Source organism: Rhamphochromis sp. 'chilingali' (assembly GCF_963969265.1).
Source record: "Rhamphochromis sp. 'chilingali' genome assembly, chromosome: 19".
Lineage (NCBI taxonomy): Eukaryota > Metazoa > Chordata > Actinopteri > Cichliformes > Cichlidae > Rhamphochromis > Rhamphochromis sp. 'chilingali'.
In genome coordinates this window covers 26,986,303-27,013,399 of record NC_137946.1, presented here as the reverse complement: position 1 = coordinate 27,013,399, position 27,097 = coordinate 26,986,303, and the positions used below count along the sequence as shown (strand labels likewise).

The 27,097-nt window shown below is 39.4% G+C and overlaps 1 protein-coding gene and 1 long non-coding RNA gene across 4 annotated transcripts in view; one reads left to right on the top strand and one right to left on the bottom strand.

Annotated features, from left to right (window-relative positions):
- cadm1a (cell adhesion molecule 1a) overlaps positions 1-27,097 on the bottom strand; it is a 501,479-nt gene that overhangs the window by 430,400 nt on the left and 43,982 nt on the right. The window lies entirely within an intron of this gene.
- LOC308387279 lies at positions 20,331-23,645 on the top strand. Its single transcript, XR_013969913.1, has 4 exons — positions 20,331-20,603; positions 21,411-21,566; positions 21,651-21,743; positions 22,547-23,645. It is a non-coding gene; the product is annotated as an uncharacterized lncRNA (long non-coding RNA).

Sequence of the window (27,097 nt, the reverse complement as noted above, 5' to 3'; positions counted from 1 at the left end):
TAATACCTGTTGATAATATATACCAATATATCGGTCAGGTTCTTGGGGGATATAACATATATGTAGTATTTGTAATCTAGCATATTTATTGTAACAGCTCAAGGAAATCTATCCATCCATCCATTCGCTTTCGCTTATCCTTTTTCAGGGTGGCTGGAGCCTATCACAGCTGTCACAGGGCGAGAGGCGGGCTACACCCTGAACAGGTCGCAAGTCTGTCGCAGGGCTAACACACAGAGACAGACAACCATTCACACCTATGGGCAATTTAGATTGATCAGTTAACCTTTGCCCACTAACTGCATGTCGTTGGACTGTGGGAGGAAGCCGGAGTACCTGGAGAGAACCCACGCAAACATGGGAGAACATGCAAACTCCACACAGAAAAACCCTGATGGTGGAACTGAACTCAGGACCTTCTTGCTGTGCGACAACAGTGCTAACCACCGTGCTGCCTATTCAATGATAATTACACTTCACACAAAATAACAAAGATAGTAACAAAAAAAAAAACTAACAAAAAGAAAAACAACAGCTTGGAATCCCACTGACAAGATTTTCTAATTATACAGAGCAAAGGATGGCAATGCCAGTGTGTCAAGATCTGACCTTTTCCCCAAAAGTGGACTATCACAGACTTCTTTCCCCTGACCCCCCGAGAGAGGAGAACATCTGCTGAGAAAAGCTGATTTGCATCCGCAGTGTAAAGTTAGCTGCCTCAGGTCAAAATCTGGAGATGTGACTGTCTCACACTCACTGACGCTGTAGTGTCAGTTTCTTCCAAGTGGATGTTAAGGATAAATTGAAGACTGTGTATGTTTTCATTTAAAAAAAATAACAGGGGAAAAACTTATTTCCAATAGCTCCAAAATTTGTCTGGCTTAGTAATGTATTAGACTCTGGGTTTTTTCACATCATCAAATGCCCTCGGGGGACCAATTAAATATAATATAAATGATATTGCTTTTCCCCATTGCACACACAATACCGCATCACAGCCCATGCGCTTTTATGGATTAATCTAAGAATGAAAGAAATAAAAGGTTTAATCTGCCTGCCATTATTAAAACCAGAAGCCCTCATTCCCCTCTGGTTCTTTAAAACACCAGGTCATCTTTAGAAAATACATCAACAGCATCAAACTGAGTGTTTGCAAAAGAAGCGAGAGTCATGCTTAATAGCATCCCAGTGTGTCCGTGTTCATTACTGCGCAAAGGCAAGGGTAAGTTCAAAGAGATCAGAGAGGTCAGTTTTCCTCCTACACCCTTTATTTCCCTGGGAAAAAAACATAATTAATCCATTTACAATTGTTAAATTCAATTTAGTTCTTGGTTCAAATGTTGAAAATTAAATGGGGGGGAAAAAAAGCATCTTTGAAGAGACAAAAATAACAGCAGCAGGATTGCAGATAAGGGTCCCATTACGCACAATTTGTTATTCAATAAATCATTAATGGGCTCTATGAATAGCAGTTGTTGATGGACAAGAGTTAGAGCAGAAAGCAGTGTTGCTGATGCATCACAATCTGTGCAAGTATTGGCCCAAGCAGCCATGCATACTTCACAATACGATGCATAATGTATGGCTGCTGGGTGCTGACATGCTGCTAGATCTTGTCTTTATGGCGGCTTTTCAGCTCAGAACTGGGCTCCTCCTTAATGAAGAGCTTTTGCATATGTTTTTCAGCATACATGCCAGCAACAATAAGACATATAAAACAAACAGGGGATCGTTGTTTTTCAGTGTTTTTCAGCTGAGGGTTAATGTTAAGTAAAGTGAAACAAGCAAAGACGCATGCTATACTAGCATAATCAAGGGTTCGTGTGTGAACTTGGGCATCGATTCAGTCAATGTCAGGAGAATCAAGATAGGACATCAGAATCAAGATAGGACATCAGATATTGTCTGCAGCGTCCCTTTTTGAGAGCAGGAAATAGTCTGCATCGGCTCATGTTCTCGCTCCTGGAATTGTTCTGTTTGGTTTAGGGAATGATGCTGCCTGGGCAGAGCGTGCAGAGGGCAGGGTATATTCACTGGCTCGCTTTGAATTCACAGCACAATTATCTGCTCTATTCTCACACGGGCTCAATTGGACTTTGTAATTGGGAGCTGGCAGGTTAAAGACCACTTGATGTCCGATCACAGTGAGTTGACATTTATGCTCTCACATGCAGCACCTAGAAAAGTTCAGGGCTGTGGTTCAAAAAGCTCATGTTAGTTGTGACAGACAATGAGTTGACAGGTTTCACAGGATGAATTTAGCTTTCTAAAACCACTTCTTAAACCTATGTTTCCACTAGTTGTTCCAATACACCTTCAGATACCTATAAAAAGATTTTGCAAACTGTGGAAGGAAAGGGTCAGTCAGGTGTTACCTTTAAAGCCGCCTTAGTAATAAAACATTCTGCGCATGTAAACAAGGAAAAGGTTATATGCGCAGATGGTTAGCATGAAAGTTTTCTCCTGTCTTCATCAGACAGCCAGTGTTGTGTATTATTAATGCAGTGTTAGTTCTATGCCGTGAACTCTGATAACTTATGCAAGCACTCTGCTTTTTTGCCATAATAAGCAGCAAACACAATGATTAAAATAAGAATAAATCTGCTACTACGCTATCTCTGCTCGCCATCACTCTCCCTTTTGGGCCAGATGATGCATTATTATGGGAGTCTAGTTGTCACCCTGGCAACTAGCATGGTGCAGGGAACAACCTTAGACAGAAAGCCCAGCGGAGACTTCCCTCTTCCCTTCCAATTATCATTCATCTGTGTGCAGTGACCCTCACAAGACTTGCAACGGTGTCGTGTGGAAATTCCCTGCCCTGTTAAAAAAGAAAAAGAAAAAAAAAAAAAAGGGGGGGGGGGGGGGGGGGCTCTATCTAACAATGCCACACAGATAAATAAATGGCCTACATAAATAAATAAATCCAACAGGCTAGGCAAAAAGAGAGATTGAGGCCAAGGGAACAAATTGCAAGGTGGGCCAAAGTTGAAAGATAGCTGCATCAACAAATTGAAAACAGTTGGGAGAGAAGGCCAGAGGAACATATCTGATCACCTGTGAAATTGGGCCACAGCGTAAAAGACGTGTGAGAGGTCTCCCTACATTTCTCTCAGTACATAAGGCTTACTAGTTGGTAAATCCACCGGTGTACTCAAAACATACATATTAACAGCTCTTTATGTTTAAATCATGATCTCACTAGAATAGAAGACAATAGAATAGAATACTGTCACAACAAAGTTATGGGTGCAAAATTGCAAAAAGGAAAGATAACAGTAATTGAAGTAACCCCTCATTACAATCAAGGCACACAGAAGAGCACAACATGCCAAACTCTGAAGCAGCAGAAGAGCTAAGAACAGGTAACTAAGGCTACAATTTCATTGGCTACATGAAAAGATGGACCGAGCCAGCCTTGTATCAATGGTTCAGGCTAAATTCTTGAGAGATTTTTATGTCCCACTCATGACTATAATGCAGCCATCTTTTGAAGGCTGCTTCTGACAGGAACATGCCATGTAACAAAGCATGACAAACTCATCTCAAAGTGGTTTCTTGAACGTGACAATGTACTCAAATGACCTCCACGGTCAGATCTCAATCCAATAGAGCAGCGGTCCCCAAGCCCCGGGCCACGGACCGGTGAGCCGTTTGGTGCCGCGAGAGTTGAGGCTCGGGTGTGAAATTTATGGTTTTCAGGATTTTTATCGTTAATTCGGTTTCCCTGGGTCTTTTCCCGTGTTGTCGTTTGTCTTATTTTGAAAGAAATATTTATGCGTTACCCTAGCGACCAGAGAGCATTAAGGGGCGGAGAGGAGGATGCTACTCTCAATGTTGTTGGCGCATTTCAGGAGGACGCTGCTAATAAAGTTACACAATTACACAGTGAATTTGCGTTGATTATTATATTTACATAATGCCACACTTTGTCTTGTTCGTATCATTTTATTTTGTTGTATTTATCCGCGACACCTTAAAGGCCGGTCCGTGAAAATACTGTCTGACAGTAAACCGGTCCGTGGCGCAAAAAAGGCTGCAGACTGCTGCAATAGAGTACCTTTGTTTCCAGTAGCCTCTTGAATCTACACTACAAGGAATTAAGGTTGTTCAGAGGGAATTCGAACATGTCATTTCTACCTAATTAAGTTTCAAGTGAGTGTATACAATGAGGAGACTGACTAATTAAATAGTGACTAACAGAAAACTAAAAATATTCAAAATGACTACCGTACCAGAATTATAGCAAAAGCATGAAATATTCTGTTTTGAATCCCGTTTTCTAGGCCATATGGGTGGAAACTGAGTGGGAAAAAGTCTTCTGACTGGCAGAAAAGAGCAAATTTTCTGGACTTCCAGTGTAGCCAGGGAATATTCAAGCCAAGATTTACTTTTCCTCTGCCAGTTATGGTTTATAAATCCATATACGTTAAAAAAAAGAGACAATAAAAACGCAAATAAAAGAGATAATAAAAAGACAAAAAGATAATAAAAATCTAAATCAGACAAACAAAAAACACTGAATATTTATTTGCAAACAATAAAGCCTATTCAAATGTGATTGTCACTGGAACCCAAGACTACAAACCGAAAATGTTATTCCTCGTCCACAAATTCCGATCATCGTATGCACGTGTTTCTAGTCAGATTAAGGGGAAGGAAACTTTTTTAAATTTGCACAGCAGTTTCACCAGGTCCGTTTCTTTCTTGTTTCTCTTTTGTAAAACAGCGTGGAGTGGTGACTCAATGACAGAACTTCAAATAAAATATAATTCTTTCGGCTTTTAAATCCTTTATGTCTTGGCTATACCTCTTCCAGTGGCTCACACTTTTAACATTGTTTTTGTAGAGAAATATCAGGACGTTTTTTTTTTTTTAAATCAACTTACTGGTCTTGAGAAGAATTGCGCCTAGAGGAGCTCTCAAGTGATTTCAGTATAAAGTCATGGTGCTTGCCACTTGGGACAAATGGAAACAGCTAGCTGATGGTGTGTGACTGGGAAGATATTTGTGCACCTGGACCCTGCTGCCTCAGCAACAGTGCTATAGGACAGGCATGTTAAACACCACATAGAGCCCAGAGCTCTCGCACAGGTCTTTCCATCTGTCATGCTGTGACAAAACAAATTTCCCACGTGTGGGACTAATAAAGGTTATCTTATCTTATCTTATCTTAGTTAATAAAAACCTGGACTGATAAGCTGAAAATATGCATTACAGTACTTTGGGAATGAGCCATTTCACTTTAAGACAATACCAGGCCAAAAAGAGCCGTTCAATATCCGCCTCCATTAATCTAATCTGAAAATGAGAAATGATTTGATGGTGGCAGTAATGCTGGTTTGCATTAGAACTCTACCTTTACACCTTAGACATGCATGCAAACAGACACATTAAGCATCACAGAAGGATGCTTAGGGAGTAAGGAAGTGAGCACTTTGGCGGGATGCAAAAAGGTGCCTTTCGTTTTAGGCCGGCATCAGATTTAGCCTTCAGATATACTCAGTTTCTCCAGCCTTTGTATGAAAATGCCTCTGCAACAGCACTCCTTCATTCCTCCCTCACTCTCTCCATCCTTCTCCCCTTTCTCCCTGCAGCCTTCCAGACAGATAAATGGGAGGGGGTCAGACTGAATGAGGTTTTCTCGAATGATCCTACTTCCACACCAGCAAACCAATTACCATGACTAAGATAAACTCCTATAGCACCCTTTCCAACCTCCACTCCCCCCCACACCTCTTTCCAAGCAAAAAGAGACAGCCATTGTTGTGGCTCTGCATTTCTGCCACTGCCCCTGGGGGTAGGGAAAAAAAAGAAGCAAAAAGTCAGCCTGTAGTCACTTTACTGCCTCTCCAACATGACATGAAGGCGCACGTAAGTGCAAACCACAAAAACACAGAGCTGCATTTTCTCAAAAAGAAGAAAAAAATATGACATTTTCCATCCAGCCACTTCATTAGCATTTTTCCTTCTGTATCTTAAAACTGAGAAATGTCACGACCATGCCTGTGGGCTATAAGTCGCGGCGCTGTGTGATGAGTCGGTCTTGTTTTGGTGCCAAACTCAGGGGCCAGAGACCAAAGCAGCCTTGATTTTAATTTCTTGCCATACTTTTGCTAACTTTACAATTAATGCCTCTATAAAGGTGCCCTTTCAGTCCCTCTAAAATGATGATAATGAACTATGACTTTATATAACACAGATTTAGTTATTTTCGTGTGGAATTTGAAGAACAGAAAGTTTCTTCAGCAAATAGAAAAACACTTTGCAACGCTAAATCAGGGAGCACTTTGAGTTATTTGCACTGGTGAGTTCATTTAGCTAAATCTATGGTGTTGATTGTGCTGACTCTGTTTTTCTGGCAAGTGCTTTGAAAGAAGCTGTAGTGATACGGGTACACTGCCACATTATCAGTGAGAAGATGAAATACCATCCAGGAAATCCAGTTTGAGTAAAATATATACGAGTGTCACACAGAATCTTACAGCTCTGGAAAGTTGTGGGGCCGTTACAGTCCAGTGGGCATGTCCCTGTGGGATTATGGATGTGCTCAGCATTTTGCACCAAAATCTCTCTCACTGAATATGAGATTTTTCCAGTGGTGATATTTCGACCTGATAATGGCTGGAAAAGGTCAGGGGTCATCATCCTCCAGGATCTATAAATATTCAAAGCAAATTTCACTGAAATCTACCCTCCAGAATCAAAATGATGCATGGATGAACAAACCTCAGAAAAATTGACATCATTACCCTCAGTCCCTGGCTGGTAGCTTTGTGAAAACATGGAAGAAAAAAGACTATGTGTGATGTAACCTACAGATATGTGGGTTAAGATTAAGAACACTAATAGCAGCACGGCATCGGTGAAATGAGTGCCAGGTCTGCTGTGGTATCTTATTTACCTGTCTCTGGAACAAAGAGACCTATTTGTAGCCTTCTAGCTGAGGGAATCTCCACTTAAAAACAATTGGATATCACTGACAACCACTGCTTATTCTAGTGCAGCTAGCGAGAGGTGCTCCTGCCTCTTGGCAGGGTTACAGCTGCTTACAATACAGATACACCCCTCTGTTCTCAAGGTTAAACTGACCTGAAGACTCTATGTGGGCTGGTGGGCACTTGGCCACACAGTGTTAGCAAAACATGAGGTCTAATAAATCAACTCATCTATCTTTGTAGAATCCTGCCACATATGGTTTGCCCTGGACAACGCTACTAAATAATGATTAAAGCAGCCTGAAAAAAGTGATGGGTTGAGTGATGATGATTAAACTTAATGGTATGATTAAGCCGTACTTTGAGAGGGGTTTTTTTCTTATTAACAGACAGCAATAAAAAGTATTTTTAAATGTAAAAAAACAAAAATGGCAATATTAAGCATTTGTCTGTAAAAGAAAGATTTGTTCTTATTCCCCACACTAATGAATCTTATCATTAGCCCTCAGCGTTATGTTGTGCACAATGCAAATAAGGTGCAAACAAAGGTTTATCTCGGGCAAACATGATGAGCCAAGGAGGTACAATCAAACATTTCCTTGAGTTCTCCTGTTGTGCATTAACAGGTGCAAGCCGTGAGCCTGGATTACGTGGAACATCACACAATCAATACTGGATCCTGTCTGATTTGGATCGGGAAGCAGAAGCAGCTTCATACTTCAGGAACGTCCAGGCTCACACTCTCAGTAAGTTCTACTGTAATATTCTGTTACAGCCATGTAAGTGACAACACTCAAACAGATGACCTTAACCATATTATATAATATATATATATATATATATATATATATATATATATATATATATATATATATATAAAAACACCCAGCACGCCCATGCGGGCGGTTTATCCTTCAAGCTCGGGTCCTCTACCAGAGGCCTGGGAGCTTGAGGGTCCTGCGCAGTATCTTAGCTGTTCCCAGGACTGCGCTCTTCTGGACAGAGATCTCCGATGTTGTTCCCGGGATCTGCTGGAGCCACTCGCCTAGCTTGGGAGTTACCACATCTAGCGCTCCGATTACCACTGGGACCACTGTTATCTTCACCCTCCACATCCTCTCGAGCTCTTCTCTGAGCCCTTGGTATTTCTCTAGCTTCTCGTGTTCCTTCTTCCTGATATTGCTGTCATACGCCTGGATATATATATATATATATATATATATATATATATATATATATATATATATATATATATATATATTAGGGGTGCAACGATACACAAAATTCACGGTTCAGTTCGGTTCGATACTTTGGTGTCACGGTTCGATATTTTTTCGATACAAAAAAATGTTCATGCCTTTTTAATTTGGCATTTATTAAAATTATAAATATATATTTTAACTCAAAAGTACAGTTTTTAAATTTAACCCTAACCCTTGTGCGCGTTTTTTATTTTGACAGCGAATGCGCACCTGCGGACCACTTATGTGCAGCCCTGGTTATTTAGCTCATCATATTGCAGCCACAGAAATTATTTTGTCCATGAAACCATAAAGCTGCACTTTCTTTTTGCCTTATAGTCTCATTTGTCATAACTTCTCCGTTTTGTGGTAAGCTTTTCTTTGGCTGTCACTTCTTCACCCTGACCTGTCTTATTTGGCTCAGCAGAACTGAAATATATATCTGTCTGTGAAGGTCATCGTAGTCAAGTATATATCCTGCTGCTTTTACACACGCACGCAGGGAAGAGATAGATTTTGGTAGCCCGACTGAAAAACCGCTAGCTCCAGGACGTCGGGCTAGCGATATTGCAAGCCCTGTATCTGATTGAGGAATCACTCATCTTTGGAAAAGAGAGTTTATTACAGAGAAATGTCTCTTTCCAAAATAAAAGCTATACTATCCGCTTCTTCTGGGCTATATTCTCAGCAGCATAAGGAGAATCATGTGCTAACAGCTGTCTAAATGACTCGGCTAAAGTTAGTAGCATGCTTGTTGTTTTTGTCTTTGCACTAGTGTTTTCAGGTTAACCTCGTTGAAATGACCTTAACGCCACAACACGGCAAATCTCCGTTAACGAGCTACCGCCGAACGCCCCGTGCTGGGGCTAGACGGCCAACACGTTAACGAGCTAACTGCGCTAACACACTAGTTCCCACCCATGTAATTGAGCATTGCATGGCACATCCAACATACTGTTTTACTTTAGTGCATGACTCGCTTACCTTCAGGGTCATACAATTCCAAACGCCAGATCTGAATGAGGGTGGGGGAGGTCCATGTTGCAAGGAGAGCTTAACTTCTGTCTTGCTAGCTTGCCCAGCGCTCTTCCTTCTGACTATGCTGTCTGTGTTGAGCGCTCAGTGGATCTGCGCTCGACAGTGCAGCCTAGGCGGAGTAGTCGAACACAGATGCACTGAGCGCTCAACACAGACAGCATCGTCAGAAGGAAAGTTGATAAAATAAATTACAACTGTTGTATTGTTCATACATATGCGTACCGAACCGAAAGCACTGTATCGAACGGTTCAATATCGATACGAATATCGTTGCACCCCTTACATATATATATATATATATATATTCTAAGAAGAATGAGAATTTGGTTCCCCAAAAATATTTGACAGCAGCCCACTGAGAAAACTGCTGGCAAAGCAAATTTGAAGATGAGAACTGATGTTGCAGGGTGAAAGGTCACTAACTAGAAGATGGCGGTGTTGCAACTTTGACAAGTGAAGTAATTGATCATGAGGGACTCCACTCCACTCTCCTCGTTGCTCCCTCTAGTCCCACACTGCAAGCTGAAGAAGGTGCTGAGCAATCCTGAAAAGAAGGCGTCAGCAAGATTCTTTGCAACCAGCCAGCGTTTCTTGTATTTACTACTCCTGTTCCCTTTTTCCTCTTTTCTCCCTAGAAAAAAAGGCCCTGCTGTGAAATGGTGTAATCCAGATGCAGTGACAATGCTTTTGTCTGTGAACCACCAGGGATGTGATTTAAGAAAAAGTTTATGTTTTTCATGAACTCAAACTAGTTCTCATATGCATTTGGAGAAAGAGGAAAACTCCACAGCTGGTTTAGATGTGTAAATCATCTACTTGAGGTCTTACTTTACATTATCTAGGAGGCAGTAAAGCTTTAAAGCCTGCCTTTTTGGCACCTGGGACGTTCATTAACTATTGTCAACATGATTTAGCGCTCGACCGCCCTGCTTGCCTTCCATTTGGTTAAGATCATAGTTTAGTAAGCATGACAAATTCCTACTGAAAAGCTTGGACATTTTAATTTGACAACAGCTCATAAAAGCTAACAGCCTCTCTGGGTAGCATGGGATTAATAAAGCTTCCTGAGAGTTCAATCAAGATTATTCGTCGACTCAGTTCAACTTTTGATGCAATATGTCAGCCAAAGCTGCGGTAATGGGCACGCGAAGCCATTGGCTTAAATTCAAGGTCAACTCAGTGAACGGTGATTTGTCTATCACTTACTGAAGAGATGGCTTGACAGTTGCACTGATTTGATACAATGGCTCAACGCAGAGGCTCTGATAACCTTGAAGAAAATGGAAACATTTTCTCCACTTTTCACATAAAAGGATTCTTCGAAGAAACGAAAAAGTTTTTTGTATTAGTTTAAAAAGCTGTGCCATTTCTCTCCTGAAACCCCCCCCCCCCCAAAAAAAAAAAACTATGGATGTGCAGTACGTGTTTGCTAATAAAATTGTAACGCTTCGTTATTTTAACAAAGACACAACCATTGTTATTTTCCAGCATCCAACACATCATGAGGCCTGACAAACCTAATGGGAGGTAGGGTTGAATCAAACGAAGCATGAAAACAGTCCCCCCTTAAAAACCAGCTCATGTTTAGGGAGTAAGTGTGCTTAACTGACTGTTAGTATAAGTTCACTATGATTACATTCAAATGAAAGCAGTCATTTCACGATGGCTTTGTGCACATGCAGAGACATTTCTCCCAGAGTGTCTTTTTCAGCCACATGTAACTGTCAGCGCATCTATCCTACTTCAAGTTCCTACTGATAATTGCTCTGTCTGTCAATTAATAACTGAGGAGCAGTTGCAGTGACCCCGCTGCCTCACATACCAGCACAAATCTACAGTGATTCCAGCCAAGGTGAAAGTCATTGCAGCACGGTGACTCAGTCTCAGCTGGCATCACCGGGCAACTAGGGCACAAATACTCCTCTCTTTACGATGCCCCGCGGCTCCGTTTTTATCATCACAACTGCAATCTTTGTCGCATTCCCTCAGAAGCAGGCTCGCACAAGTACGCTTACTACTCTGAGAGCATGCTGTAAAATGTTAGGTAATCCATAATGTCCTCTGGTCCTCGTCCCAAATGCTAGTGTCAACTCTCATCGCTCCCTGAGCTGTAGTATGGCACGCTTTCCTTGCGTGACAGACAGGGAGGTAAATCTACTGTAAATCATACATCGCGGGAGCTGTAAGGATAAATAAAGGTACATGTCACCCAAGAATTTGGTGAAAGGGTTGGATAACATCAATGCAATGAATCTGCTTGCGTCATCTTCATACCTAATGATCTGGTCATGGTGACTGATGAACATATGCTCTACTTGCAAATTAGAGTTTTGTAGCTGGGGTTTAGAATAAGGGTGCTATTTTCCGAGTTAGCTGGCTTGCTACATAACTGCACCCTTTAAAAAAGATTGACGGTGACAAGCATGGATACGATTGACACATGTTGTTATTATCCTACTTACACGAGCAACACATCTGTGTTCTTGGTGGGTATGACATATGCTAACTGCTCTCAGTTTACTGCTGAAAAAAATAAAACGGGCAAGACGACAAGATGTGATGAGGTTAGACTGAGCTTATTAGACTCCGTCACAAAAACAGAGTAGGACTTGGAAACTGTATCTGCTTCCCAAAACATGGTCTGAATTCTATTTATGGTGAAATAAAACTTACCAAATGTGCAAATCTAACCATATGCTTTGGTGCTCTACAGTAGCACAGCACATGGGCTCTACTGGACTAAGCAGTGTTATGCCTGTGTTGCAGAAACCCTCAATTTCATTGGATAATGTACCCCATCAATCCCTGTCAGAGGCAAATGCACTGTAATATATTTTGTATTGGATGTGGTCACTCTATTAGCCCCTTCAGCTTTACATAACCCAGCCATGCTTTGATCTGCAATGGTGCGTTAGGGCAGACATGCATGAGTTACTGCTCCAGCATGAGCCTTCCACAAAATGGCAGCAAAGGAATAGTGGATGGCCGAGCCTGGTCTTACTGCACACATCCTCCTTTATTGCCCTGAAGTGCCACTTCTTTTTTCCTACAAATTAATACTCATGCTGGAAGAAGCGCGCTTTGCATAATCTGTACCCACCAGTTTCCACTTATTTTGCAGCTACTTTTTCCAAAGCTTTTATTGCTGTGGCACGTCTGCACTGACCATTCCAGGAAACAGCTCGTCGTCAGTGTAACCACATATGTGTTACACCTTTGCATTGATGTAAGTTTAATTTGTGGATGTCTGTAGCACTGTGCAATGTTTTCTCAAATTACAAATTACAGGTAAACACAATCGATCTAGAAATACTGAAGCGAGGACAATTTCTTTGTGTGTGGAAAGGAAACACCAGCAGTGTTTTTTAAAGGGCAAAAGGAATCAAGGCAAATGTACTAGCACAAACACCCAATTTCATAATTCATAATTCAATTTATTTATATATTGTCAAATCACAACCACTTTATATTGTAAGGTCTCTGTAAGACTCTACATTAATATAGAGTAAATCCCAATAATCAGACAACGCCCCTATGAGCAAGCACTTGGCAACAGTGGGAAAGAAAAACTCCCTTTTAACAGGAAGAACCTTTCAGTAGACCCAGGCTCAGGGAGGGGCAGTCATCTGCCACAACTGGGATGTGGTTTTTAGTTGATATAGATGAGCTGAACATGCATTTTTAGCAGCTCATCCTGTATAAGTAATCACGTTGATAAGGTTTGCATCTTCAAAAAGTCATACTTGTTATTAATCACTGACTGTCTTCCACAGCATGTCTTTTATCCTGTCTTCCTTCTCTCACCCCAACTGGTCACAGCAGATGGCCCCGCCCCAGCCTGAGCTTGGTTGTGCCGGAGGTTTCTTCCTGTTAAAAGGGAGTCTAAGGAGCTTGGAAAGAAAAGAGTCTGTACTTCTTTGAGTTGCTTGAAGACGTTTCACCTCTCATCTGAGAAGCTTCTTCAGTTCTAAGGTCAAATGGTGGAGAGTCCCAGATTTAAACCCAGTAGACGTTTACCCCCAAAGAGGGACAAAGGACCCCCTGATGATCCTCTACCTAATCACATGAGCCAAAATGTGAAAGCGGGTGTGGGTCACAATCAGCCAGAGTTTCGGGTGAGCTCATTGTGAAACCTGGCCCCACCCTATCATGTGATTTCCTGAGGTCAGATGGCCCAGGATGTGAGTGGGCGTTAAGGCGTCTGGGAAGGGATCTCAAAACTGGATTATAGATGGCAGACAGTTGGTGTCGTAAACCACCGCCTCTGTTCAAAGATGGTCGCTCACCATTTGACCCTTAGAACTGAAGAAGCTTCTCAGATGAGAGGTGAAACGTCTTCAAGCAACTCAAAGAAGTCCAGACGCTTTTCTTTCCAAGCTCCTTAGACTACGATGACCTGGATGACTGAGAACCTTCACAGACATACTAGTTAAAAGGGAGTTTTTCCTTCTCACTGTCACCAAAGTGCTTGTTCATAGGGGGTCATATGATTGTTGGGTATTTGTCCGTATTCATTGTACACTCTACCTTACAAAATAAAGCGCCTTGAGGCGACTGTTGTTGTAATTTGGCGCTGTATATATAAAATTGAATTGAATAAAAGCAATTTGTGTGTTCAAAGTGAACATCATACCAAAATGAAAGGTTACCGCTCAGCACCAAAGTTCTTTTAAATCAATCTAGTATATTATTTCGTGGCTAGTTGTGTTGTTTACCCATATTGTTCATATTGTTTCCTGCCCTCCTTTTTACTCTCTTTTTTTTAAAATCTATTCTGTCTTATGCTGTTGCTTATTGCTTTGAACGATTGTGAAGCACTTTGGTCAACTTTGTTGTATTATTATGTGCTACAGAAATAAATTTTGATTTGATTTGATTCAATTCTTTGGGCCTATTTTAAATCATTTTCATTGTGTAGCCCACAATTTCCACATTCATTAAACTCATTTGTTAGCTGCAGCAACAGCAAGTGGTTTAAATGAGAAATATTTAATAAAAAGAGTGTAAAAGCCAACACCTGGGCTAGTAAGGGCAACGGGTAGTTAGTAACTCAAAAGTCTTTCCCAGAAGCTGGTTCATACCAAAACACTTAAAAATGAGACTCACTCATTTCAAATGAATCTCAGTGTTACTCTTTTTCAAACACTGGATAGACAATCCAATATTTTCAACCAATTAAATAATCGTTTTTTTGGTATTTGTAACTTAAAAATGTCTCGTGCAATTTAGTGATGACGTTGAAGTCTCAAAACCTCTAAAAAACTCACGTACTTGGCTTTAAAGGGTTAATAGTAATTTATCTTAATGAATGTAGTTTCAGCTTTAGGACTGAAGCGCGTTCTTTTCTTTTGCTCTTCAGAACAAATGTATTTTTTTCTGCCTCGTGCAACTGAATAGATGCATCAGAATAGCGCTCCTCATGTTATCATCTTCATGACTCTTGTTCCTATTCTTCCTGTGCTTCTGGATATCTTCTGTCACTGCTGGCTCTGATGATTTTGCATTTTAACTGCAATGCCCCTTTATCTCCACCCTTTGTGTGATTTTACTGGCTCCATTACCTTTTTTCAACAAGCCCATTGTTTGCCAATGTTCTAATGTCTGAATTCGAGTTGTTCGTCTATTGTTGCTATGCAGTGTCACTAAATGAGTATGCCTCGCTGACAATACACAACGTTCTGCATATTTGGTCTTCTCAGTTTAAGGATAACAGCTCTTGCCATTCACATGCAGACTGGTGACACAAGGATACTCTTCATTGTCCTCGCCTGTCACAGAACACTAGTTCCCTTTCCATTAAAAATTCTACCTTGTCTAAAAAATGCAGAACCTTGTCCAATTCTCCATTAAGACAAAGACAAACAGTCCTCCTCTTTCATGGTTTTGAAGATCTCCACACTTAACAAAATGTTAGCAATCTATTAAAGAAAACTCATCATTGTCTGCCAAGTTACTCGTAAATCTTTTCTCTCTGTTCCTTCAGTTCAGTTTGACACTTTCTGGGCAACGCTCACATCTGCCTTTGTGATTTGGTTGAGTCTCAGCCAAACAGAGGAACTGAATATGCATTAATAAAAGTGCCCCGTAATGTTCATCGTAATAGACTTGTTTTTAGGAGTAATCTGGAGTAAGAATGGTTTCAAGTACAAATAAAAAAAACACCAGCTGCATTACTGGTGCAAAAATTCATCACAAGAAGAACGTATTCCAGCACCACACGCCATTTTCTTACATTTAAGACTCAAATATTACATTTATATAAACAATTTGAAGAGCTTTAAAACAAAACAGACCCACAGGAAAAGCTTCTCTAGTCTGATTAATAGAAAAATAAAGCATAACCTAGAGCATGATGTGTTCATTTTCAACTTGCATGGAAAGTTGACATGGTAGACAGCAGCAAAAATCCAGTCTGACAGGGTGTGCATGTGTTTTTCAAAAATCTTTCATTTATTTCTTTGTATTTTTTTATTTTAACGTTCCTTTTTCATTTTAGGGATTTTTATTCTTTATTTTCACATGTTTTTTTTAAATTACTTTAGTTTTTTTATTATATCTAGTTATTTATTTGTTTATTTATCTGCTTTTACCTACTTGATTTATCTACTTTTTCTTGTTTTTACTATGCACAAGCTTCTATTACCAGGGAATAATGCACAGTCCATAAAAATGATTGTATTGATTAAACAAATGTGTTTTTTTGCCTGCACGTGATCTCTATGTCAACATGCGATTTAATCGGGCCATGCTCTGTGCATTACTGTCTGATGAAGATGAGGTGAGCTCAAAATGTTAAAGTATCATGATGCAACAAATAGGTAAAACTGGAGTTCTTCCAGCTGTTACACTTTCAAACTGGAGAAATTTACATTCTAAAATTATCAAAGGATCTACCTAAACCCAGGAATTTATCTTTCCCTAACCACGGCAAGCAAAAGGTTCCAATGCATGGGAGCAAATAGCATATGTGGAATTAACTCCAAATGTCATCAGCCTCAGTCTTTAAAAATGTCTTTGAAACTAATATGAGGCAAACCAACTTTAAAACACAGCAGAGGCCTCAACCAGATTGGACTAACACCGTTGTTTTCCCCATTTAAAAACTATTAACTAAAATTATCTGCACCATTCTTCGATTCAAGCTATTCTTCTCACCCCACTGCTAGCAAATGCAATGCATTTAATTTCACTTAATTTTATGGTACACAGTAAGCTGGCATTTATGGCACGGAATTATAAAAAATTCATGGTGGGGAAGCGCTTATAGCAGTTTTATTACTACGGTAGCAGTTAAAAAGAGCAGACTTGCATTCCAGGGATTGCCCTATGAGATTATTATCTTCATTATATGCCGTATTTAAACCAACATAGAGAGGAGCCGCTCATCTAAGTGCATTTGTATGTGTAAAAGATTATGCATTTTTAAAGAAGGCGAGGGTATCGAGTTCACAGTCAATTTCACTAAAATGATAGCCTCAGCAAAGAAAACCATTTGGTAGTTTAAAATTATATTATAACCAAATCCCAGATTGGGTATTCAATGAAAAGGTACTTATTTGACTTTTTATTTCTCTACAGTTTCTTTTTAATTGGTTTAAAATATAACAGCTTGGACGTTCATGTCGTAGAAAAGTCGGCATCAACACAGGAGGTTGTATTTTTGAATTTTACTCACACACATAATTAGAAATAATTTAACTTTAATATAATTTAACCGTCTTTCAGGCTTCAAAGCCTGCATGAGTTCAATACATGGAGCAGACCTGTTGCCTTAATTAAGTACAAGTAAGTAGTATATTAAAAAACTGAAAAAAAGTTCACTTCTATCACTTTCACACAACAGCACAATTTCTTTGTTAACTACGATTATTTCAAAATGTCTCTAAATGCATTTCTAAACGTATAAATGAGACGTGTTTAGTGGTCCCATGTGAATTCCCAGTGCTCTGCTTTCATTGAGTCAGTATGAACCTTTGATCATCAGGAATATATTTGGGTATATGTTTACTAGTGGATACCTAAGTAATAGATTGGCAATAAAGAACCTGCAGTCCCAGCAGTTAATCATTGCATGGGGACTGGTCTATTGCTGCAGGTCATGCCAGAGCTTCTTTTTGCTCGGTCCCATTGTAATCGCCTAGATGCCAGGTCAAAATAAGTCACAGACTAATGATGAAGCTCGCAGTTGGTGGGCCTCAGTGGCTTGGCAGTCCTTGACCAGCTTCCTTCTTATGTTGATTTATCCGATAAATTGCTGCTCTCTGCCATTTCACATGCCGACATGAGGGCAATTAGAAATGTGCAGCGGGGAACCTTTGACTCTCATTAACTTAAGCTAGGAAATTTAGGACAGGAAGAGAAAAGCGGTAGCTACCTCTGCTTTTCCTGACAAACTCTAGTGTCCCACTCCATTATAGCACAGACATGTCCCTTTCTATATAGGTTGCCAATCAATAACCTATTGGTTTGGCCCAAGTGATGTTATTGCTTTACTTGCACTCCCTGGACTTGGATGAAGATGATAAATTCAGAGGGACTGGAGGGTGTCAGAGCAATTAAGTCAGTTAAAGTAAGCTCAAGTGACGATTCCCATGCTAAACAGGCAAAGCGAACGACCTCAAATAACCCTCACACTAGCGGCTTTGTCCGGTAGGCTCAGCGAGGGCTCTCAGGAAGTCGTCTCCGTGCATAACTTTTCCCCCTGCAGTGCTACGGTAATGACTTGGTACAAGACCCAGCAGCACGTCAAGCATGGCGAAAAGTGAAGCACTGATTCCAGCCGCTCGCCTGTTCTCCAGACACTGGTAATATTTATCCCAACAAAGAGTGAGTGATTGAGGCACGCAGCGCACTAATCCCCCAATGCAATGAAATGTCTTTCCCCATGGCAGAATATGCTCATGCAGTCTGCTAAGTTTCCACTAATCCACAGATATCACTCGGAATAAAATGTGCCTTTGAAAAAACAAGGAAAAAAAGTAACTTTTGTAGCCATCTTCCCCCTTTTTTCAGGTCATACACATGTTCCAAAAAACTCCTATTAAAAAGCAGATTTGTCAAAATAACAGGTAACAACAGCTAAATGATTTAAAGTGGAAAAAAAGAAACTGCTTTGCTGAATGACGTAAGAGCGACTGAACGAGAGAGAGACGATGATTCTGATGTCAGGCAGCTGTACTCTACATGCTTGTCAGTATTCATTGAGGTTCATTTACTGCGTTCTTTGTCCAGCAGAAGGATGGGTTTCATTATTTATTCAGGCAAAGTGAGAGCATTGGTAAATCCAGAGCTTTTTAAAATAGAATCAAACCAGCAGAAAATTCTGACATGTCGTTTGAAGCCATTTTAATGGTAATTTTATGCTGCGCTGCTTGGAAATAATTGCTGTCAAAAATGCCACAACAATTTAAGAAGAAGCTCTTTTTTTTTTTTTTTTTAGGGGGGGGGGGGGGGGGGGCCTCTGGACACACCGCATTCTACGATCACACACAGACACGCATGTCAGCAGCCACGTATGCAAGCATGCAGACGAAAATTAATCTCAAATTTAGGATTGTTTTATAGTACCAGACTACCAAACCTGTGAGACACTAACGGGCCACCAAAAGTGTAAGTCTGAGCATAACGTCGATGCAGTATTGACTGCACCCATTAAAAACTAACACACTGACGAGCTGGCAATTTCTCAAGCTTACTTCTTGTCCTTGCTCAATCAAAGAGGATGAGGACAGGAAGCTGCTGATGGTTCGTACTCTGGGGACGACAAATATGATCAGCAAATTTTAAAGCGATCTGGTGATTCGATTTAAGTCTTGTGCTTAGGTGCATAAAACTCGCTAATCATATCAACTAATATAAAAGATTTAAGGCGCGTTAACCAAAAATAAAAGTGTAAATGGAAATAAAATTATTTAATACATGGCAGTAGAGACCAAATTTAATTTTCATTATCAGGAGTCAAGAATGAGACAATTGACTTGTTTTCATCCATTTTCTTCATGTTGTTCTCTAAATATGAACATTATCATTGACATGGGTCCTCTGTCTTTGAAATCAAGTGTGAATCAAAGCCTGTACCTCCTGCTTGTTCGGGGGTTCAGCTGTAACTCAGCAGGAGAGCTGCAAGCACTCCGGCCAAGACTGTCCTCCCCGCCGTCACACTATGAGACTTTTCCAGCAGCGTCTGTCCATCTTTGGTTTTCCATGGATTAACACTTGATGGGGAGTTTTTATTTGCACTTAGAGTAGGCTAATAAGTTTGTGTGTTCACTCGAAAAAGTTTAAATGAAAAGAAATGCGAGTAAATTTACTAAAAAAATTTATACTGATAGTTTTGGTTTGTAATTAATATCCTTTTTTGGGGGCGGGGAGTGCAGATTACATGATACACCCTCCCCGCCTGGTCAAAACTCCCATTTTAAGACTCCCTGTCCTGATTGTAACGGCCAAGTCGAGACATAATCTGATGACATAATCGGACGTTGTTGTCACTGATTTGACAAAGCTCCTCTGCAGGCACAGCAGACATTACACAACTGCTCAGCAGGCCTACACCTGATTTCTCAACCAGCATTTCATGTGAAAAAAAATTGGAGGAATGTCCCTTTGAGAGCGTTTGAGATGAAGGTTATTGTGAAAGCTGTCTCTCTGGTTGCATAACCTCATGTTTCTTGTTTATGATATTGTAGCAATGTGATAGCATACCATAACTTGCACTCATTTGTGGATTTGTGGATTGTAATCCATCTGTGGGAACCAACAGTGGAATTTAATCCCACAGGGAAGGGAACTCTGGTCAGCTGCCACTGCATGGAAACTTCTTCCCGAAGTGGCCTTTCCCTCTAACAGGGTTATGTTTATAGAGCTTTAAACAGAATCACCCTGCCTTTTCCCTCGTAATTATTTTCAAGAAGTATTCCCAATATGCCGCTGATGGCTTTCCATGAAATATTCATTCCATGAGGAAGAATGCAGGCTGTTTTACCCCAGGAGTTTAATTTTATATCTTCACTAGGCAGATGCTTTCCACCATCGCTTTGCGTGTGCAAAAAAAACCTACACTCAAAAAACAGATTCAGGGGGAGTACATTTTTGCAATTAAGTATTTGTAAACTCAAAGAAATAAATTCAAGCCCCTCTTTAAGCTTAAACATTTTTTTTAATCTCATTCAACGCAAATGTAGCACTCCAGCATTACTGCAATTATTATTCGTGTGGTGAACCTAAATTATTTTCTCTCAAAGCAGTCTTTGTTACAAGAACACAAAGTTATTGAGTTACACAACGGTCCGCCTTCTTTGAAAATTTTGCGCTCTTTCAGGATCACCTAAATGAATGCAGCTGCTCTTGGCCTTTCTGTACTTTTTGGATAAAACTACACCTTCAGGTAAGGTAAAATATTATTTTTTCATATATCCAATTGTGTATTTCTTTATCAGCTAAATCTATGGCAATGCTATTTATCATAGAAGCTTGTAACAGTTGTTTTTTGAACTTTTGGTGGTGCTACCATTCTCTTCTCTGCTTGAATACTATTTTTTTTTGACAATATAGCCAGGTCTTTTCAAAAGTGCCTTGTTTTAGAGGAGAAATTGTGTAGCTGCCAACTTTTAAGTCGGAACGTGTGCTAGCTTATTAGCAGCTAGCCATTGTGCTCAATGAAAGATGATGTCCTATAGCTAACTTCTTTCTTACTGTTTTCTTTTTATAATCTAAAAATTATGTATTCTGTGTTTATTATTATATAATGCCATTTTCTAGTAGAAAGTATCGTTTTGAGGTGTCTTTAAAAGCACTACATAGTTTACTGAGGGTGCTACCAAAAGCGAACCATGTGGCCGGAAGAGTAACTGCAGGCAGCACAATGCGCACTCCCGTGATGTTCAAACCTATTTATTATTATAAAAGATTTTGGCTACGTCCACACTTACACAGGTATTTATGAAAACGGAGATTTTCCGTTTTCGTTTTAAAAAATAATCCCGTCCACAGGTAAACGCAAAAATGAAGGAAAACGCTGCTAGGAACATGCCAAAGCAACAGGTGGCGATATATTCCTAAACTCAGCTAAAAACAGTTTAGGTCTTGACAAACTTCACTGATGGTTCAAATGTTTAGCAACTTTCAGTGTGTTGATTCAGCAGTCTGTATTTAAACTTCTAGTTTACTATATTTATGTATGTTTTATTTCCAGGTGAATGCAGACTTCCTGCAGATCACTACAAAACCCCTGCAGGCGAAGTTCTTGGCTCAGCTGGACAACTTAACAGACAAGCTGATGCAAATTTTTGAGGGGAGCAAAGGAGCAAAGGGCCAAAAGATCAAGGATATCATGGCGATCAGTAGTTTGGTCAGTACTAATGATAAACCCATCAATTAAATGCAATCAATCAATTCCATTTTTTTCACCCTTTTTTTCCCACCCTTGCATTAGTGTGATGACATCGACATAAAGAGGGAGCATACTCTTAAAAGCCTGGTGATCTACTTTAATGAAGATCCAGACCTACTGTTCAAGGAGTATCTGGTACGCTTATCACACTTTCTTTTCTAGATTCAATTTGAGTTAGGTTCATCGCACACAAAATCCTCATATATTCAAAAGAGACAATATAATTGTGAAATATGTATTACTCTTAATAGTCATTGTTGAAACTTGTACTGGAGAGCACCTTTTAAGGGGACAGATTCAGTAAAAATTCAATTGTTCATTTTTTTGGGGCTGCCATGTAGGTATCTACTGCCTCTATAAACACGGTAAATGTGAAGAAAACATTCATCCACTTTCTGTCAGTGTTTAAATTCAGTTTATTTATATAGCGGTATATCACAACAACAGTCATCTCAAGGCACTTCATAAAGTAAACACTCCAATGAAATTCAGTTAATTATGCCAATTAGTAAAAAGTCTTCTATATAAGGAACCCAGCAGATTGCATCGAGACACTGACTAGTGTCACTGGCGTTACAGCGATCCTCTGGTTTCCGGAATAATGTGCCTAAAACAAGCTGTTTCAAAAGGTCCCCAATTGTCATGAAATAAGGGAAATTGACCCAGCCCCCCCACACACACACACACACACACACCTACACCTATAGACACTTGAGGAGCTGCTCCTCTATTTCAAGCCCCTCCCAAAGGGAGGTACATAATACCTTAGCCCAAACTATTGATAGAGAACAGATTGATGGGTTTTATTCATGTTTGGAGTGTTTATAGAGGCAGTAGAGACCCATGTTTCAGCACAAAAGGATACAAAGCTGAGTTTTGCATAATATTTCCCCTTCCAAGTGACAGAGCCCTTAAACCTGAAACATCCTGTTTTTCAGACCTCCTCCACTGAGGATGAACAGTTGAGATCCACTGCAGCAACTGTCATGGGTATTTACACCATCAGAAGAGAAGGCATTCAGGAGCCAGAGGATGTTGCAGTTGTCATTGAAGGTACTACAGTTATGAACAACCTCGGTAGTGTCATCATGTCATTCATCGTTCTCTTTGGACTGATTTATGCACTTGATCTGAGCTATCCAAATGACCTCAAGTACACTTTCGAGTTATGTCAGAAGAATTTAATGAATCTGGATGGACAAAGGCTCAGTACAAATGCAACAAATGAAATTGAAGATGTTTGCTTAGGCAAACAAGACCCCAGCACAAAATTTGATTTTGGCCTTTTTATCTCTTTTGTTCAAACTGTGACCTTTTTTTTCCCCTTTTTTTGAAAAATAGAAGTTGTCTATTTTTGTCTGCTGTTCTGTTGTGAGTGATGTAACCTTTAATCTATACTACTATAGATGGATAAAAGGACTGTGAGAATTTAGCTCAAAAAAAATTCAATGGTTGTAACCAGCATCTTCCTTTTAATTGCGTTTGGGATTTTCGAAGAGACAAAACAAATGTTGACAAGTTTGGTGTCTTCCAGTGTTTTAAAGTTGGTGTTCCCGTTCTTATAAGCTTGTAAAAGTTTGAATTAGAGAAATAAAGGTTTTTTTTATTAAAATACCTCCCCTTTGGTAACACAAAATGTTCTTAATGAAAATCTTTTATTTATATATATATATATATATATATATATATATATATATATATATACATTATATATTTGTATTTAAGTATTTTTGGGTTGTTTAAAATGTTCAGTGACTGGCATAATATGGTGTGAATTGCAATGTTTAGTAGGTTATCATTGTGAATTTGCTGAAAACCTACCTGCAAGTGTCACTATAAATATATATACAATGATTCTTACGTGAAATCGGATTTTACAAATTCCAGTTTGTTTTCAGTCTTGCCTAGTAATACAAAGGTGTGTGCTTTTCAGATTTGATATTCATTTCAAATGTAAGGCACTTTTTTGTGAGCACTTTGATTTTGTTAAGGTTAATTTGACCATGTGAAATGTATGTTTATTCACAAAATATTCTGTTTCTGCTTTTAATTCAAGTGAATAAAACTGAGTTGAAAAAACCAATTTATTTTGTCATTATTTTAATAATTAAATTAGTTTTCTGGTAATTAAAATTATGATTTAGTTTAACTTAAAATAATCATTTCAATTCGAAAGAAAATCTAGCTCAAATGAATGACATTGTATTGAGTTGAACCAACCAAAACCTTTCACATCTTATTAATGTAATTTTTTTCCTTTTAAATTGTGTTCTACTGACTCAATTTAATTAAATTGTCATGATGTATGTAGATTTGGTTGAACCAAAATAAATGTATTACGTGGAAAACCTGCCATCAGTCAAATTGAGTTCATCCAATGACTAATTTTTATGAGTGTAAAGAAACAAATAAAGTGGTAGAACACTTAAATGAAATGTTTAAGGTCTAAGTGTGCAATAAGGTAGAAGATGAAAAGTGATGGGATACGGTGCTTGAACTTGATATAACGGTATTCTGAAATTGGCTAACAAAATCTATTTTTTTAATGTACTTTAATCCTAAATATTAAGCTATAAATCAACCTTGAACAATAAAAAAAAAAAAAAAATCAGTAAAGCACGATAGCAATGTTGAAATAATGACTCAATTAGTTATCACTGGAAGGAGCTCATTCATATTGTACTTTTCATCTTATGGTTTTACGTCAATAGATTTTGAGTGGGGAAAAAAATCTCAAGTAATATTACTCAGAGAGCCATCCCTCACACACTGCGCCTGCCTTTACTTAATGACAGCTCCTCTTTGTAGCAAACCACAAATAATAAGCGCCTGTTGTTATCTGGTCTCATATCTACTAAAAAAGATGGTGGCTTGTCCTCAAAAACCACCACATACGCTGTCAGTAAGAAAATGGCTTTATTCCTACCAGGATACTGCACAGCTAGAGCTCTCTGCAGCGTGGTTGTGTTATGCCAAAACACCATCATTTTTCACTGAGATATTTTGTGAATTTCTATTAATATTTGCAGATTATTTACTTGTTCTGCCATGTTTGTTGTTTTTTGCTTTATTTCTGGGGCACTCTGACCTGACTGCTGGAGGTTTCTGGTTATAAAGGCTGGAAATCAAATCCCTTTTTTTTTTTTACTGGTCAGAAAACAGCTGCTGGATGCAGTTGTTTTCATATTCAGGGTGTAACGATGTGGTGAAAAGACATGCTTTTTTTATGCGACCTTTTAACATTCATTAGACTTAATTATTGGTTGATTACATTAGAATTTTTAATTTTCAGCTTAAAGCTTAAACAGTGTTTTTTTTATATCACCAAACAGGACAAATCCTTATTGATATTATCAGATGAACAACATGAATAATATGAGGGTTTTGCAAAAATGCGTTTTTATTTTCCTACAGGAAAGAAACTTAACACTTAATATAAAACTGAGTCGCACACACACACTCAGTGTGTCTCCACAGACAGCCTACAGGTGGTAGATGATAAGGCAAAACTACTTCATGGAACGTCAACATCTGCCAGTATGCCTCTGCCTTTGCAGCATCCATTAACGTCATCGCTCAGCATTCCTCCATCTAACTGACACTTAAACAGGGACATTGGCGAATGCAACACGCCATCAGCGAGAGTTCTGCTCAGGTGAAACGTCAATCATTTCATCATAATTATCCCCTCGCGCCAAGAAGAAACCTTTCCAGCCAGGCACAGACTGCTGCGACGCCCCGTGTGACAAGCAGCACATCGACAGTGCTGAGAGTCAGCCTCAGTTAATCGCAGACAAAGTCTTACACCACCTCGAGTTAACACAACACGCAGATTTGCTGGCTGTGGCATGCCCTGACTTTTATGCAGCGTGTCACTGGGTGAGACAAACTTAACTCCAGGACAAGTACAGGACTACTTCTTCTATAGCTCCCTATTAGATAAAAATCACCCTATCCTGCTTTACTGTACCACAAATGGCATGCCGCAGTCACTAGGCAAGCCGACAGTTTGGGTTCTATTTGTTTGGGTTCTATTGTTGGAACTATTAAAACAAACATCAGTGTTTTCAGGGAGCACTTCCTGTTTCTACCAAAGAAATCTGTTGGCACCAAGTGTTTATGGCAAGTCTATGCATCCAGATCGTGAGACTAGCACCTTAATATAGTGCAGAACTCCAGCACAGTGACACGGCAGAAATGTAAAGACTGGCATCAACAAACGTCTCACTTTTGTTCATGAAGAGTTAAATGTGCTTGGTAATCTGCGAGCGAGAAAGCTCTGAAACTCTGATCCATTCAGATGTACTTATTGTTTCTGGAAGGACTTGCCGGTTACGACCTGCATCTCTCTTTGAATAAACATTTGATATATTAACATTGGGCATGACTAAATACTGAATGAGCCGCCACTCAACTTTCTTAATGAATATTTATGAAACCTGGTTACACGATGGAGAGTTAATGCCGGTCGAATGTTAAAGCAACTGCAAACCCACTTAATAACTGTTTAGGCCACCGGCAGCTTCTGGACTAATTATCAGAACTTATTATCATGACTGCCCCTCATGCACATATGACTTAGCATATGGCCGGATTTAAAGCGCCGTTAATGAAGAGAAGTAATTCTTAGGTTAGTGTTAGTATATTGCTCAACTGGCTCATATCTCTTAAAGCTGTTCAAGCTAGAAAATAAAGTTCAAGTCATTACTGAAAGTTGGGATCTGAGTAGCATTGGGAAAGGTAGTGCTTCTACAGGATTCTGCATGCCAATGAGAATATAGATCATGGCCACACAAATTTGTTCCTTCAGTGATGGTCTCAGTTGTGAAGTTCTTTCAACTTCGATGTGCTCAGCATGAATGTTGTAAAGATGACGTGCTGGATTTTACTGCTTAGGCAGCTTTAACAGGCTGATGCTTTGAGCATATAATTGCTTTGTCTAACTTGCACTCAGTCTCACTGCAATAAAAAGAAATGCCAGATTTGCAACCTAACACCATGTTACAAATAAAAGTGAAAAAAAAAAAAAAACCAAACATGTATTTGCATGATGTTTTTATGAAACATTACCAAACATTTCCTTTATTTATTATTTATTAGGAAAGCATCCAAGCAACTTGTTGATCTAAATGTTCTTTGATTTTGAGTTTGTCGATTTTCACATTAATTTTTGCTACAACACAAGGATGCAAAAAACAAAACATCAAAGTGATGCTATAGACAACTTAAGCAATGTTTTGTCAATCAGCCAGATAATAAAGTGCTACAACACACATTTTTTGTTATTGTAAGTAACGTCTTGTCTTGCTTTACCAATTTTTTCGTAGTGGCAGATTAAATGTTTTTCCTGTGTAATATTCTGTGCTCAGTTTATTTAATTTGCAAAGCTAGCCTTATGCCATGCTACTAAGCTGTAGCACTAACTAATTACAAAGCTAGTCATGGATTAATGTGATTAAACTGACACCACTATCACAAAATGTGCCACC